Below are 15,817 nucleotides of genomic sequence, written 5' to 3' on the forward strand. Positions count from 1 at the left end.
AATTTATTTAATGAAATTTTAAAGGTTCATGCATTAAAGATTTTTAAGCTGCATTTCGCGCTCGAACGAGGAACGGAGACCGGATAATTTTCAGGAAAATTAGTTTTATTACATGATTAATTTTTATTAATTAAATTAAGGTTTTTTAAGCGTGTTTTGCAAAAATAGGCTTTATTGGGTATTTTTACCCGCATGATTTGTATTTTTAACGGTACGTGAATTTTATCAAATCGGGAGACTTTTTGAGGGTTCGGCTAATATTTTCAAAAAATTTTGATGTGAATCTTTGTACGAACGAATAGAAAACACGATTAAAAGAAGAATCGTGCCCTCAATTCAATAACGAACGAAGAATTCGTGTTGTCCCGATCTTTTGAATCAAGTATGTGTATGTGATTTTCACCTCTAAACTATGAAAAGTTTAGTAACAAATAATCACGAAATAAACAACCAAAATTATGACGAACCTTCAAAGAACTCGTCTTTGACAATCCGCGTAAGAACGATCGACAAATGCCACAAAGCTAAAAAGTTTGATAAGTTTGATTTTTGTGGCGTTTGTCGATCGTTCTTACGCGGATTGTCAAAGACGAGTTCTTTGAAGGTTCGTCATAATTTCGGTTGTTTATTTCGTGATTATTTGTTGCTAATCTTTTCATAGTTTAGAGGTGAAAATCTCATACACATACTTGATTCAAAAGATCGGGACAACACGAATTCTTCGTTCGTTATTGAATTGAGGGCGCGAATCTTCTTTTAATCGTGTTTGCTATTCGTTCGTACAAAGATTCACATCATTTGGTATCAGAGCTTAGGTTCATTGAATTCGATTAAGTATATTTCTTTCTTAAATTTTCAGATCTGTGTTATTTCTTCGTTAGTTTTCAGATCTGCTTTCTGCTCTATCGTTCTTCGTATTTTTCGAGAGTCTGTGATTCTCGAAATTTTGGTGTTTTTTTTTGGGATTTTCGAGTAGTACTCAGCCAAAAAAAAAAGAGTACAAAAATTCCGAAAATTCATCATTGTTCTTTTGAGTATCTTGTTCTATTTTCTTTAGAGAGTCATATTCAATTGCCTCTCACTAGTAAAAAAAAATATTTATCTTCAAATTTCCTGTCTACACAGTCCAAGTGAGTCGATCACATTTGTTCACGAGTTGAAACTTGATTATTTGATAAACTCAAATACAAAGCTTGAGCCCCTTGAGAGAACTCTCGAATTTGAGTGACATTACTTGAGTGCAAGTGCATTTTCTTTGGAGTGAACGGTGAGTATTTGTTGTGAGCAAAAAAAAATAAAAGAGGCGAGACGAGTGAATTTCTTTGGAGTGACCGTGAGCCTTTGGGTGAGGAACATTTTGTTTTCTACTAACATTGTCTTGCAGGTACAAATTTGAAATTAAATGGAGAGGGAGGTAGGAGATAGTTCGAACCAAGGATTATCTAAGGTTCAAATGGAGGCGTTGTTTGGGCATTTTAGTAGGATGATGAGGAATGAATTGGAGCCTTACATGAGAGGTTGGATAAGCTTGAGGTTAGTACTAGTGGGAGTAAATCTAAGCCTAAAGATGTGAGTAGAGTAGAAGATGAGGAGTATGATATGGGAGGAGATGAGGAGAGCCAGTTGCGAGAAAATCTTCATATTCCTAGTTTAGAGTTTTGATTATTTTGGTAATTAGATATCATATCTTTGATTATGTAAACAACATATGCACGAAAATTTGAACACAATTCAGATTTTATCATTGATATTTATCAAGGTTTTGAGTTTTTCTCTCAACTTTTTCAAGGCTTTGCTTTGTAAATCAAAAATCAAACTTATCAAAGTTTTTAGCTTTGTGGCGTTTGTCGATCGTTCTTACGCGGATTGTCAAAGACGAGTTCTTTGAAGGTTCGTCATAATTTCGGTTGTTTATTTCGTGATTATTTGTTGCTAAACTTTTCATAGTTTAGAGGTGAAAATCAAATACACATACTTGATTCAAAAGATCGGGACAACACGAATTCTTCGTTCGTTATTAAATTGAGGGCGCGATTCTTCTTTTAATCGTGTTTGCTATTCGTTCGTACAAAGATTCACATCAACTTTCCAACACGAAATATTTTTCGGGAATATGTTTGGATTTAATGGACGTACTTTTAAGATTAATGGACTCAAAACTCTTTTAAAATTTTTAATTAATAATTAAGGGTCATTATATTAATTATTAACTATTTAATTGTTTTACTATTTGCTACCCTACACCTATTTAATTGAATCAACCGACAGTACCTTCCCCTCCATTATCATTTCCTCTCGGTTTCATCACCTCCATAGCATCCATCCATCGGCGAAGCTCATTTCTCCTTCAAGAAAAATTTCCCGACGCTCGTTCTTCGGTTTTCTTGGGAATTAATTACCAGGCACGCCATGTACGTTTATTGCTGCATCATACACGATATATACATGCTGTATTATGTTTATTTGTTTGTGGAATTCACGATCCAAAGCATATCATGGAGATCCCTCGGTGTTTGTTCAAATACATGCATATTTTGTTCACTACTCATGTTTTCTCTGAAATGTTGCAAGGGGACTGCTGTAATGTGTGATGAGGGGCTGTTAGCACCGAAAAACAAAAGGTTTTAAGCTGGAGTTGTGACCTTGTTGCGTTGGGCGGGAGAAGAGAGAAGTCCTTGATACTTTTGGATCGTTGGTGAGGAGATCGGAGGCTTTACTCGAATCGCTGTGCTAAGGCCGAACCAAGCCATGGATCAGACCCTGGTGGGTCTGAGCCACGGCCTAGTAAGGCCAGACCATTCATGGAACGAGCCCTGTGGCCGATGAAGCATGGTTGCGTTAAGGGTGATCCTCGATCAAGTGAGCGGGGCATCGGAGCATGGGGCCGAGTGCGTGGGTTCAAAGGGTTCGGAGGGGGTCCTAGGGTGGTCCAAGGTTGGTAGTTCAGTAGCTGATTCCGTTGGTGGTAGGCTAGGAGCTATTTATGGGAGGGGTTGCACGTAGGAGCTTGGTGAGGGAAGGCAAGAAGAAAAGTTTGTTACAGTAGCTTGCTGGTTTTGGCCGAGAGTTCTAGGTGTCTAATCTTGATGACTTTAAGGCATGTTAGATGTTTATTAAGTGTGGAGAAAGGTCGAGAGAAGTTTGCTTGAGTTTCGTTTCGATTCGGGTTAAAACCAGGACCTCGGTCCAAGTTTTAAAATGAATTGATTAAGTTCTGTATTGGGCTCGAGTTTACGTCTAAGAATGCTTTTACGTATGTTTTGGGACATTTTAAAGAGTTTTGTAAGATTCGGGTCAAAATAATGAGTTTTGGATTTATTTGGGATTTATTAGATTTAAGCTTAATAAAATTATGAGAAATTATATTTAAGCTCAAATAATTATTAGAAGTCTAAGTTTTTAATTGGGAATTTCATGCTAAGGCTTGGTTCGGGATTAAAGCGCATTAATATGTTATATTTAAAGATTAATTTAAAAGTCATCGATTTAAGCCAAATAAAAATATTGAAAAATTCATTTAGGCTTAAATAATTATTTGGGACATGTTAGAGTCAATGGAATTAAGAAAATGTCAAAACGTGAAAATTTACGTCTAGAGGCAAAACAATATTTTTTGGGTTATCACGGGAAAAATTGTCATTTTGCACGCGGGGTGAGATTTTGGTCAAGACAGAGCCCTGAGCACATTTTATCATGTTTAAAATGTTTACGCATCATGTTTATGAATTTTTATGAAATTATAATAAATACGGTGCATGCTTGGTTTAAAAGAAAAAGTTACGTATATGCATATTTTATTAAGTGGTGAATATGATGATGTTTTTGAATGATGGGAATTGGTTGTGACTAATACGATGATACGATGATATGATTGGAGATATCGTGAGAGAAAATGCCCAGAGGGAGCCCGATGATCGTATTTTCATTGACATGATATGATGATATGATAGGCCAAGGCCCAGTTGACGGGTGAGAGTGTTGCTGGTGTCCCCGTCGCCCAGTACTGTGGTTATACATATATGGTTCCATCGATAGAGCTGATACGAAAGTCACAACTAATGAACTGAATTCAATTAAAAAAAATGTATACGTATATGATGACATGATATGAGATGACATGATTTGACACGACATGATTTTATACGACACGTTTATGTTCATGAAAGGTATGTTGGCATTATGATTTTACACGACACGTTTACGTATATGATGACGTGAGATGACATGCTTTGACATGATTTGATTTTACACGACACGTTTACGTATATGATGACATGACATGCTTTAATACGATATGATTTTACACAACACATTTACGTTATGCTTTTAAGTAATGAAAGATATGTTGATTATGATATTTTTCACTGCTGTGTGCTATGTATATGTACTTGTTATTCCTGGTACAGGCGTGTTTAGTCTTTAGACTCACTAGGCGTGTGAGATACAGGTGAGCTAAATGCTGAGGAGATTGGAGGTGCCGAACTCTGAGTAGGCAGACTTGGTGGAGTGACACGACCCGAGGACCACATGTTTTCCGCATTACGATTTATGAGATTGAGAGGAGATGAATATTTTCATACGTTGATGAATTTAAGCTTTTTACTCGTTTATGTTTACGTATGATTTTGGATGAGTTTGGTTAATTTAAAATGTACTATTTTTACGGTAAGATAATTACGATTATTTTAAATGTTATTTCGAAAATGTGAGCTTTTAAAAAAAAATATTTCCGCACTTTTAAATCGAGTAGACATTTCAGTTGGTATCAGAGCAAGGTTCCTGTATAGGGTTGTGCCACCGCCAGCTTCTGTCGCTCAGTCTTCAAGCCTCAAGTCTGTAAGCTTTTATGATTTAAATGTTTTATATGATTTACTCTTATCACCTACATGTTAACATGATTTACGCTTTATGACGATCTACGGTATATGTTTAACTGCTTTTATGATTTAAGGATTTACTATTAAAAAAAATCCAGATTAAATTGCATGTTAGTTACGTTTGGAATTGGACGTGTCTAAGAATTCGAATATTGGGCTTTAGGAGAGGTTGATAATGATTTAACTATATTGATTTTTAGGTCAGTAGTTTTGATGTCCTCCTTATGGATCATAAATTAATCTTGAAAATTATGAATGCTTTTGGGAATTGTAGAATTTCTAAGAAATTACTGATGGTTCGTGGTTGCTAGTTGAATTAATTTTTGAGGATTCCATGTAAGGATTGATGATTTGAAGATTACGACGATCTTTGGAAGTATAAAAACGTAGAATTTATTTAGGATGCATGCTCTACCTAGTTGGATTTAAGGATTGAATTGTATAAATTGAGAATTTTAAGGACCTAATTATAATAACCAATAATTTGAGGACCTAAGTACAAAAATAAAATTCTAAGAGACTATTTTCGAATTTACCAAACTTTGGGATTAAATTTTGAGTTTCGAAAATTTTAAGGGTTTTATGAGGCTAAGTCGAAATTTTGTGGGGACAAAAATGCAAATTTCGAAGAGTTTTAGGGCTAAAATTGTAATCTTCGAGAATTTTAAGGACCAAATCGCAAATTTCGAAAATTTTGAGGATTAAATTCGAACTTTTGAGGAACATGTGAGTAAATTTTTTTCGAGGTTATGAGGATTGATTTTGGGTTTAATAAGCTTAAAATCATGAACTTTATGTTACGAAAAACCAATAAAATGGAAATATGAACGCCAAGAACTTATGGGTAATGGTGGAATTCTCGAGATTAAGGACAAATTGGATATCGAGGAAGGTAAGAATTATTTTTGTAATTTTTAAGATATTTTGGGACTTGTTTAGCAGTAAGTGAGAATCGAATTGTTTAAAGTATATGAATTTTTTTGATGATTTAGGCTTGAAGGGATATTTAAAACTTTGAAACATCTGAGTTGTAATGTTATAAGAAAAGCTAATCAATGGCTTCGTAAGATAGATTAACATTTGGTTTGAAAGTTTAAACGCTAGTGAATTAATGCTGTGAAAAATTTAAAAATTTAGAGTGATGACAATTTAAGATAAATTTGATCAATTAGTTAAGTTATAATATTAGACAGTAAGTTAACTTATTTTGGTGGCTTAAGGTTTGATGTAACATAAGTTTTAATCATGATCTTAAGAGTTAAAATTATTCTTTTGTTAAGGTTAAATTTTTCTAGGAAAATGTGTAAGATTGTTAGTTAGGTTACTCGACAGACGCATGTAAGAAGTGAGTTAGACACAACGTCATACGGAATTTTTTGAAAGTCATAAAGAAACTTGAGATTTAAGTGGATACGTGCGTTGAAATTGTGTTACCTAATACTATTTGGATTAAGTAAGCTTGAATTTTAAGTTTATGAAATAGGTGGTTATACAAAAATTTTGGGTGACAAAAAAAAAAACAAAATAAAAGAGAATTAGTGGTGTTCAACATAGGTTGCTAAGGAACGAATACTAAGATTTTTACCGAGTAAGAAATATAAAAGCTTGATATGGCGATTCTATAACTCTATGGGTTATAAGTGAAGTTGAATTATTAGAGTTAGTCTAAGGCTAACATGGAATAACATATTAAGTTTTATACGCTAGTACTAATTAAGCATTAAGGATACGTAAGAATGCGACATTTGTTCCAATGAGAAAAGTCCAAGGGTCTTAGGCCTCAACTTTCTTGCAATTGGGAAGATAATAGTTTAAGCATGTAATTGGTGCTTGATTTTATTATTTTGGTAGAAGATCGGTATCATATATTTTGGATTTTATGGATTAATACTACTCGAATTTAAGATTTGCAACAACGTTATATTGGGATGTACTTCTACATAGTTAAGTTATGTAAGTTTGGTATGGTAAGATAGAGATTCGATTCAAGGATCTTAGGCTAGTATTATTATGGGGTTGAGATAAGGTTTAACTTTTAAATGTTTTACCAGGATATAAGTCGATTAGAAAATTTTGGTGCTAAGATCTCCTAAGTCGAACTGCATGAATGCCAATACTTGGATTTGAAGCTTTAAAATATCTTGAGTTCAATAATTTTAAGAAAGGATGTTGTTAAGATTTTAATATTAAAATATAATAGGTCAATGAATATCTTGGGTATATTATAAGGAAAGTAAGATGCGATAAGTTTGGACTACCATTTCTAATATTGGGAATTGCGAGAAAAGTCAAAATTCGAGGACATAGTAGAATAAAACTAAGTCACTATAGATCGTCTTAAGTTGCGATTACAAATGAGGATTTTGACAGGCAAAATAATTAGGATCGGGGATACATAAGGACATCTTAAGATTTATTATTTTATCAGAGTAGCGCCGCGGAAGCGTGGACCATTGGAATACTAGAACTAAGTCTAAACTTTGTGATTATCAAGGATAAGCGAATTTCGGGGACGAAATTCAATTTAAGGGGGGGAGATTGTAACGTCCCGAAAATCGTAAAGTCCACGTGAACCACATGCATGCAAGTTATTAAATTTCTTTGGTATTTTATTAAATTGTTTTAAATCATTAAATGCTTGTTTATTTCATTAAATTGTGTTTAATTATTTTTATGCATTTTATGCATAAATATTGCATGGTAGAATTTATTTAATGAAATTTTAAAGGTTCATGCATTAAAGATTTTTAAGCTGCATTTCGCGTCTGAACGAGGAACGGACACCGGAGAATTTTCAGGAAAATTATTTTTATTACGTGATTAATTTTTATTAATTAAATTAAGGTGTTTTTAAGCGTGTCTTGCAAAAATAAGCTTTATTGGGTATTTTTACCCGCATGATTTGTATTTCTAACGGTACGCGAATTTTATCAAAATGGGGAACTTTTTGATGGTTTGGCTAATATTTTCAAAAACTTTTCAATACAAAATATTTTTCGGGAGTATGGTTGGATTTAATGGGTCTACTTTTAAGTTTATTGGACTCAAAACACTTTTAAAATTTTTAATTAATAATTAAGTCTCATTATATTAATTGTTAATTATTTAATTGTTTTACTATTTGCTAGCCTACACCTATTTAATTGAATCAACCGACAGTACCTTCCCCTCCATTATCATTTCCCCTCGGTTTCATCACCTCCATAGCATCCATCCATCGGCCAAGCTCATTTCCCCTTCAAGAAAAATTCCCCGGCTTGATTCCCGACGCTTGTTCTTCGGTTTTCTTGCGAATTAATTAGCAGGCACACCATGTACTTTTATTGTTGCATCATACACGATATATACATGCTGTATTATGTTTATTTGTTTGTGAAATTCACGATCCAAAGCATATCATGGAGATCCCTCGGTTTTTGTTCAAATACATGCATATTTTGTTCACTACTCATGTTTTCTCTGAAATGTTGCAAGGGGACTGCTTTAATGTGTGATGAGGGGCTGTTAGCTCCGAAAAAGAAAAGGTTTTAAGCTAGAGTTGTGACCTTGTTGCGTTGGGAGGGAGAAGAGCGAAGTCCTTGATACTTTGGATCGTTGGTGAGGAGATCGGCGGCTTTACTCGAACCGGCTGTGCTAAGGCCGAACCAAGATATGGATCAGACCCTGGTGGGTTTGAGCCACGGCCTAGTAAGGCCAGACCATTTCTGGAACGAGCCCGTGGCCGATGGATTATGGTTGCGTTAAGGGTGATCCTCGATCAAGTGAGCGGGGCTTCGAGCATGGGGCCGAGTGCGTGGGTTCAAGGGGTTCAGAGGGGGTCCTAGGGTGGTCCAAGGTTGGTAGTTCAGTAGCTGATTCCGTAGGTGGTAGGCTAGGAGCTATTTATGGGAGGGGTTGCACGTAGGAGCTTGGTGAGTGAAGGCAAGAAGAAAAGTTTGTTACAGCAGCTTGCTGGTTTTGGCCGAGAGTTCTAGGTGTCTAATCTTGATGACTTTAAGGCATTTTAGATGTTTATTAAGTGTGGAGAAAAGTTGGGAGAAGTTTGGTTGAGTTTCGTTTCGATTCGGGTTGAAAACGGACCTCGTTCCAAGTTTTAAAATGAGTTGGTTAAGTTCTGTATTGGGCTCGAGTTTACGTCTAAGAATACTTTTACGTATGTTTTGGGACATTTTAAGGAGTTTTGTAAGTTTCGGGTCAAAATAATGAGTTTTGGATTTATTCAAGATTTATTCGCCGCACGAAACGTTAATTAAAGAATTAATTGAAACGCCTAGATTTAAGCTTAAAAAAATTATGGAAAATTATATTTAAGCTCAAATAATTATTAGAAGTCTAAGTTTTTAATTGAGAATTTTATGCTAAGGTTTGGGTTAATTCGGGATTAAAGCGCATTAATATGTTATATTTAAAGATTAATTTAAAAGTCATCGATTTAAGCCAAATAAAAATATGAGAAAATTCATTTAGGCTTAAAAAATTATTTGGGACATGTTAGAGTCAATGAAATTAAGAAAATGTCAAAAACTTGAAATTTTACGTCTAGAGGCAAAACAATAATTTTTGGGTTTCCATGGGCAAAATAGTCATTTTTCACCCGGGGTGAGATTTTGGTCAAGGCAGCGCCCTGTGCACATTTTATCATGTTTAAAATATTTACGCATCATGTTTATGAATTTTTATGAAATTATGATAAATACGGTGCATGCTTGGTTTAAAAGAAAACGTTACGTATATGCGTGTTTTATTAAGTGGTGAATATGATAATGTTTTTGAATGATGGGAATTGGTTGTGACTAATACGATGATACGATGATATGATTGTAGATATCGTGAGAGAAAAGGCCCTAGAGGGAGTCCGTTTACGGGAGAAGGCCCCAGAGGAAGCCCGATGAACGTATTTCCATTGACATGATATGATGATATGATAGGCCAAGGCCCAGTTGACGGGTGAGAGTGTCGCTGATGTCCCCGCCACCCAGTACTGTGGTTATACATAGATGGATCCATCGACAGAGCTGATACGCCCAGTTGACGGGTGAGAGTGTCGCTGGTGTCCCCGCCACCCAGTACTGTGGTTATACATAGATGGATCCATCGACAGAGCTGATACGAACGTCACAACTAATAAACTGAATTCAATTAAAAGAAAATGTATACGTATATGATGACATGATTTGACACGACATGATTTTATGTGACACGTTTATGTTCATGTTTTAAAGTTCATGAAAGGTATGTTGGCATTATGATTTTACACGACACGTTTACGTATATGATGACGTGAGATGACATGCTTTGACACGATTTGATTTTACACGACACGTTTACGTATATGATGACATGACATGCTTTAATACAATATGATTTTACACAACACGTTTACGTTATGCTTTTAAGTTAATGAAAGATATGTTGATTATGATATTTTTCACTGCTGTGTGCTATGTATATGTACTTGTTATTCCTGGTACAGGCGTGTTGAGTCTTTAGACTCACTAGACGTGTGTGATGCAGCTGAGCTAAATGCTGAGGAGACTGGAGGTGCCGAACTCTGAGTAGGCAGAATTGTTGGGGTGACACGACCCGTGGACCACATATTTTCCGCATTACGATTTATGAGATTGAGAGGAGATGAATATTTTCATACGTTGATGAATTTAAGATTTTTACTCGTTTATGTTTACGTATGATTTTGGATGAGTTTCGTTAATTTAAACTGTACTATTTTTACGGTAAGATAATTACGATTATTTTAAATGTTATTTCGAAAATGTGAGCTTTAAAAAAAAATATTTGCGCACTTTTTAATCGAATAGATGTTTCACATTCAGACACAAATCGACGGATGTCTCTCTTCATACCTGGCCACCAATACAGAATCTGCAAATCCTTGTACATCTTGGTACCTCCTGGATGAATAGAATACGGAGATGCATGTGCCTATGTCAGAATATCCTTTCCGATCGAATAAACACTAGGCACCCACTTCCTTCCTCTGTACCTCACAATACTATCGGACACTGTGTAGAGTACATTGCCATTGGCTTGATCCTTCAGTCTCCATTTCTGTAACTGCTCATCTGAAGACTGACTTCTACGGAATTGGTCAAACAAAGAAGATTGGACCTGTCAGATTAGACACCTTAGGAGCTCTGCCCTTAGGATAAACCTCTAACCCAAATATCTGAATCTTTGACTGAAGAGATCTCTGTACTGACAGCTGTGCTACGACTGCAACTTTTCGGCTCAAGGCGTCTCTGCCACAACATTAGCTTTCCCTGGATGGTAGCTAATTTCACAATCGTAATCTTTCACTAACTCTAACCACCGTCTTTGTCTCATATTCAGCTCTTTGTGCGTGAAGAAATACTTGAGACTCTTGTGATCAGTAAATATCTGGCATTTCTCGCCGTACAAATAATGTCTCCCTATCTTCAACGCAAAGACAACGGCAGCTAACTCAAGATCATGAGTCGGATAAGATAATGAGTCGGATAATTCTTTTCATGCACTTTCAACTGTCTGGAAGCATAAGCTATAACCCGACCATGCTGCATCAAAACTGCGCCTAACCCGAGCTTAGAAGCATCGGCGAACAACACAAAATTTCTTTGACATGCTGGCATGGCTAACACTCGTGCTGTGATAAAACTTGCTTCAAAGCATCAAAGCTCTTCTGGCACTCATCACTCCATACAAATTTAAAATTCTTTTTAGTCAATGAAGTGAGCGGCACTATTATCGAAGAAAATCCCTGAATAAATTTCCTATAGTAGCCTGCTAGGCCTAGGAAACTGAGGATCTTTTAAGTATTCTTCGGCTCAACCCATTCCTTAACCGCTGCTACCTTAGTTGGATCCACCTCGATACCACTGCTAGATATTATATGACCAAAAAACGCTACCTTCTCCAACCAAAATTCACACTTATTGAATTTTGCAAACAGCTTGCGACTCTACAAGACTGGCAAAACTGTACCCAAATTCTGACGGTGCTTCTCACGACTCTTCGAGTATATGAGAATGTCGTCAATGAACACTATGACTAACTGAACTAGGTAGGTCTGGAATACTCGGTTCATGAGGTCCATAAATATAGCTGGAGCATTAGTCAGTCCTAATGACATCACTAAAAACTCGTAATGCCCATATCTAGTTCTGAAGGCTGTCTTATGAACATCTACATCTTTTACCTTCAGCTGATGATACCCCGATCGAAGTTTTATTTTAGAACACTGTAGCTCCCTGCAACTGATCAAACAAGTTCTCGATCCTTGGAAGTGGGTATTTATTCTTGATCAATACCTTGTTCAGTTCTCGGTAATCGATACACAGCCTCATGCTCCCATTTTTCTTCTTTGCGAAGAGTACTGGTGCGCCCCATGATGAGAAACTAGGGCAGATGAATTCTTTATCCAAGAGCTCCTGAATCTGCTGCTTGATTTCTAACATCTCACTTGGAGCTAACCAGTACAGTGCCTTTGAGAGTGGCACGGTGCCTAGCACAAGGTCAATGGAAAACTCCACATCTCTCTCTGGTGGAAGGCTTGTGACGTCATCTGGAAAGGCGTCAGGAAAATCTCTGACTGCTGGTACATCAGATATCGACGGAGTGGATACGTCAGGTGCAAAAATAATACTGTCCAAGAAAACCTGACACCCCTTGTGAATAAGTCTCTTTGCCTGCATGCAAGAGATCATGCGAGGGAAACTTCTCCATCTATCTGGCTCAAAGAGAAACTGCTCCATGCCCAAAGGTCTTACCAACACTGACCTTTTCTGGAAATCGATAAGAACTCTGTTATTCGTCAGCCAGTCCATTCCCAAGATAATATCAAATTCTGGCATCGGCATAACGATTAGATCGGCATACACTAGGTGGCCTTGTAGCTCGAGATCGATGTCTCTGACCATGCTAGTAGCTGATAATTCTTCATCTGATGGGACTATCACAGAATAGCTCACGTCAAGTCCGATAGAATTGACGTCCAGATGATTAGCGAACGTCTCCAAAATAAAAGAGTGAGTGGCTCCTGAATCTATCAAGGCCTTCGTGGCTACTCTCTTTATGAAAATATTTCTTGAGAGACATTGGTACGACACAAAAACTTATATCCCAAAAATTCTAATGTTAATCTCAAGCATAGTAGAAATCTCTACACCCAGTCACAAAAATTACTAACTAGCACATTAAAAATCCCAAATAAAATTCAAAACATGCAAGGCAAAAATTTAATACTAAGCTGAAATAAAGAAGTTACCAGTCAACAAGGCCGTGTCTGGGTTCGCCTCCTCTTCCTGCATGGCGAACACTCTCCCCTGAGTCGGCTGCCTCCATCGTGAGCATTCTTTTAGCATATGATCGCTAGCTCCGCATTTGAAGCATTTGCCCAATCAAAATAAACACTGTCCCGGATGCTGGCGGTTGTACTTCGGACACACTTGGTACTCACCGAGTCTCTGCGAAGCCTTCTGTTGAGGAATAGGACCCTTGCCTTTCGGTGGTCCCTGAAATGGTCTCTTCTCCTGCTATCCTGAGAAATAATGTGCTTAATTAAATAATTAGAATGCTAATTAAAATGGTAATAAAATGTTAACTGTAACACCTCTGACCGATTTCATAAAATAACAGCGGAATAATAAAAATTTACTTGGGGGGAGGAAGGATTTAAAATTTTCTTGACATAAACACATTTCATTATATACAATCAAAAGTATATACATGATCAAATAAGTGTTGCCTCAAAATACAAAATATCATTTTTGATCATGTCAAAATGCTAGCAAAATAGCCTTCTTCCTTCCATCTTCTATGCATATGACCTCGGCTCCAATCAACGTCCTGGCCCGTCACTCTTATCTGCATCACATGAAATAACTGAAATGAGTATAAAAATCAGCAAGTGGAACTCTTACATAACATTCTGTACATATCATACTCTGTAAAACATGGCTTTGAAATCATTAAATACCATCTAACTCTTTAAACATGAATAATATAGTAGAACATGAACATATCGATGGTATTACTCTTTTCTCTGATGGATTGATATTTCAATAGTATCTCTATCTCTGTACCTATATCCCATCGATATAAATCGATTACTCTGTTGGGATATAAGCCTATGATCGTTGATCAACTAATTGCATGCAATCTCTGACTATCTCTTTATCAATCCAATAAATCAATTTGAACTCTCTCTTTGGCATTAAATCAAACACTTTGAATACTCTATTCTTTTGTATTCCCTTTTACATAATTGAGACATAAAAATGTCTCTAATATACAACAAAGTATATCAATACATAACTTGAATCAAATGGAAGGGAATAGCATAGTTATACATCATGTGAGCACAAGGAATGAATTCCACTTACAACCAATAGAAATCTTGAATCTAATCTCTTGGTACGAAACCTAAAACAATAAACCATGTATTGCACCATCAACAGCTTAATAATCAAACAACCATACCATAAAACCCACAAAACCAACACAATAATGAATCCCATAATTTCTCCAACACCATAATCCAAGAATAACTAAACCACAAGCTTACCTTAGCTCCTTGAACCCACAATGATCATTGTTCTCACTACAAATACCCAACAAGATGCTTGAATCAAAGGAAACTAAAAGAAAGGAATTGAGAACCCTAGGTCTCCTTGAGCTGAAGAAGCCGATAGGAGTGAGGAAAGAATGAGGGAAAAATGAGTAAATCCTCGTCTTATAACACTTAAAACACAAAAACACGACTTTATTATTCATCGACCGCGGGTGCGCTACCCTTCTTACCGCGGGTGCGGTGGCTGCTCTGCCCAAACACCGCGAGTGCACTGCAAAATGGACCGCGAGTGCACTGGAGGTTCTGCCCAAACACCGCGGGTGCACTGCATAATGGACCGCGGGTGCACTCTCCTTTGTAGCCAACAATATACTCTTTGCAACTAAAATCGAATCGCAACGTCTCTTCCGCATAATTCGGCAACACTTTCAACATGAAAGTTGCACCTCTATGTCTTATCTAACTACTCCAATTGGCGTCATACCAATTGTCTCAACATACAAATTATCACGAATTAAATCGTAACGACGCTACACTATGACTACACACCATCTATATACCACAATACTATAAATCATAAATCCAAATTCTTAACATCTAACTATACTTAAACTTAACCAAATAGTCCATAAACATAAAAAATCTTAAACCGTACCGTTCACCAAGCTTGGATATTACAATCTCCCCTCCTTAAAGGAATTTCGTCCCCGAAATTGACATCACTACGCAAACAACTCAGGATATTTTACTTGCATCTCATCCTCTGGTTCCCACGTGGCTTCTTCAATCAATTGATTTCTCCAATGAACTTTAACAATGCCGATCTCTTTGTTTCTTAATACTTTAACTTTGCGATCCAGAATCTGGACAGGAATCTCTTGGTACGTCAAATTCGACGTCAAATCCAATGGCTCGTGACGAAGAACATGGGAAGGATTCGCAATATACTTCCTGAGCATGTCGACATGAAAAACATTGTGAACTCTATCAAGATCTGGTGGTAAGGCTAACCTGTAAGCTCGATCAACAACTCTGTCCAATATCTCAAATGGACCAATAAACCTTGGACTCAAATTTCCTTTTTTGCCAAATCGCATCACACCTTTAAGAGGTGCTCTCTTCAAGAACACGTGATCACCAACCTAAAACTTGCAAAGGCCTTCGCCCGTACATCAGCATAACTCTTCTGTCTTGACTGTGCTGTCTTCATCCTCTCTCGAATAACAACAACAACATCAGCTGTCTGTTGGACCAACTCTGGACCCAACATCTTTCTCTCACCAATCTCATCCCAATATAAGGGAGATCTACATTTTGTGCCATAAAGTGCTTCATACGGTGCCATGCCAATCGTCGTCTGGTAGCTATTATTGTA

At 36.7% G+C, this 15,817-nt stretch overlaps 1 long non-coding RNA gene across 1 annotated transcript; it reads left to right on the plus strand.

The window, feature by feature from the left end:
• Nucleotides 1-2,294: 2,294 nt before the first annotated feature.
• LOC142547420 (uncharacterized) lies at nucleotides 2,295-10,320 on the plus strand. Its single transcript, XR_012820669.1, has 3 exons — nucleotides 2,295-2,411; nucleotides 4,448-4,836; nucleotides 9,702-10,320. It is a non-coding gene; the product is annotated as an uncharacterized LOC142547420 (long non-coding RNA).
• The last annotated feature ends 5,497 nt before the right edge of the window (nucleotides 10,321-15,817 follow it).

This window comes from Primulina tabacum, chromosome 5, assembly GCF_025594145.1.
Source record: "Primulina tabacum isolate GXHZ01 chromosome 5, ASM2559414v2, whole genome shotgun sequence".
Taxonomy (NCBI): Eukaryota; Viridiplantae; Streptophyta; class Magnoliopsida; order Lamiales; family Gesneriaceae; genus Primulina; species Primulina tabacum.